Source organism: Orycteropus afer, unplaced genomic scaffold (genome assembly GCF_000298275.1).
Source record: "Orycteropus afer afer isolate SDZICR_OR568_19922 unplaced genomic scaffold, OryAfe1.0 scaffold00376, whole genome shotgun sequence".
Classification (NCBI taxonomy): Eukaryota; Metazoa; Chordata; class Mammalia; order Tubulidentata; family Orycteropodidae; genus Orycteropus; species Orycteropus afer.
Window position 1 is genome coordinate 2,390,342 of NW_006921963.1, and position 2,166 is coordinate 2,392,507.

Consider the following 2,166-nt stretch of genomic DNA (forward strand, 5'->3'; position numbering starts at 1 on the left):
CCACTGCCATTGAGGCCGTTCGACTCACAGCGCCCCTAGAGGACAGAGTGGAACTGCCCCGCAGCGTTTCCAAGGCTGTCAATGTTTACGGAAGCAGACAGCCACATCTTTGTCCTGCAGGAGCCGCTGGTGAGGGCTGGTGGGTTCCAAGCGCCCAACATTCAGTTAGTAGGCAGGCGCTTAAGCACTGCGCCACCAGGGCCCTTTTAGGCCTTCTAAGTGCCTAAAAAATGTTGACTAGAATCAAATAATCAGAGAGAGGCAGAGAGAGAGAGAGAGAGAATGAGTTGGGGGGCTGCTCGCGAATGGTCCAAGTACTGGAGAATGTTTCCAGGAAAGGGGGGAGGAGCTTGTTAGTTGCAGGGGAGTCGCATCTGACTCCTGGCTGAACCGCCAAACTTTGGGCTAGTAATGGAAATTTATTTGAGCAAAATATACTGCTATGCTCCGTACATCTATGTATTTTTCTAAAAACTACATGTTGGTTCTGGGTCGGACAACTTGAGGTAAGTTATTTAGTCTCTGTGAGCGTCAGTTTCTCCTTCTGTAAAGTGGGGGAGCCCACTCCTGCAAATGACCTGTAACAACGTTCAATGATTTTCTTCCCTGGATCCGCGAGTCTCACACTGTTGGGGCAGAAGACAGGCCATGGAACCACCCAGAGCTACAGGAGCGACTTAAGATGCGCGTGGAGGGTCCGCAGGGTGGGCACAGCCCTGCTCAGTGCAAGTTTCGGTTCCTCCCGGGACCCCCAGAGAAGCTGCAGAGAGGCACTGCCCCCAAGTGGCCACAGTCGGCACCACGCCTATGGAAAATGAAAACTCAAATCCAAAGCCACATGTGAGAATTCGATATTAATTCCTAACCTTTAGGAAGTTTCTTCAATCCTGCGTTTTGACTATAGATACAGCTACCGGGATTACGTGCCCGAAAGGCACCAAGCCAATATTGAGCATGCGCAAATTTATGGGGGCGGGATTCACCAAACACTAAGCTCCACGTCATTACACTAATATAGTCTGAGAGGAAAACGCTACAGGCGGAAGGTAGCGTGGCCGAGTGGTCTAAGGCGCTGGATTTAGGCTCCAGTCATTTCGATGGCGTGGGTTCGAATCCCACCGCTGCCACACCTTATTCTTTCACTTTTCAAAGTCCTTAAATATTTCCACGTCTTTGACTTGTCATGTCCAACTCTCTCTCCTGTTTTCCCCCTTTTGAAGCTTTTCTTAATGGGAAGGATAAAAGACAGGAAGAAATGTGGGCCGGGTCCTCACTCCCTGACATATACATATACACAAACCTCTTTTCACCTACTGAAGGCTCTGGGACACCTCGCAAAATCCCCAACAGGCTGCCTAGATCTTTAACTCTTCTAGGCTTGAGGCAACGGAGAGCAGGGCCCCTTAACTATCTAGAACAAAGGTGAACGTTGTTGTTGTTATGTGCCGTCAAGTCCGACCCGACTCATAGCGACCCCTCCTTGGGTTGCCGAAGCAGTATCACTACTGAAGTAGATTGCCCAACCTTCCTTCCTAGGAGTGGCTGGTGGGCTTGAACCGCCAGCCTTCTGGTTAGCAGTCAAGTGCCTTAGGCACTACGCTACCAGAGCTCCTAAAGGTGAACGTAGGCGTGGTTTAATCATGATCTGAGGGGAAGGTTCCTTTCCCGCCTGCTGTGTCCCTAGAGGGTTCTGGCTGAGCACCATAAACCTCTGTCGATAGAAGGGTGTCAGGTGACCCTGTGAAGCAATCAGGCCCCACAATGGAGGGTCAAACTTAATGTCTCAACTTTATTGGGTTAGGAGCTCCTTATTTATTTATTCAACAGCTATTGGAATGACTCGATGTCAGTAGCGTTTTATTTATCAATGGTCTACTATGTTGCTATGCGTCTGACTCCAGGGCACATAACAATGTGCCAGAAACCCAGCTAAGTGCTCAGGCTACAGTAGTGAACAAGGCAAACATGGTCACTTTGCACACATTATCGCTTCATTAGGTCATAGCTGGGACGAGTGTTGTGAGGTGCAGAATACTAACCGAGACCAGGAAAGCAGGAAGGCGATCTTTAGCTGGGACCTAAGTTGAACTATCAGCCAAGTGAAACTGGGGGCAGGTCCAGGAAGAGCGAAGAGCATGTGGAAAACTAGGGGCAAATGAGAGCCTG

General features: G+C 49.7%; 1 non-coding gene across 1 annotated transcript; it reads left to right on the top strand.

Annotated features, from left to right (window-relative positions):
* Positions 1-1,045: 1,045 nt before the first annotated feature.
* On the top strand, positions 1,046-1,127 carry TRNAL-UAG. The gene has a single exon. It is a non-coding gene; the product is annotated as a tRNA-Leu (tRNA).
* The last annotated feature ends 1,039 nt before the right edge of the window (positions 1,128-2,166 follow it).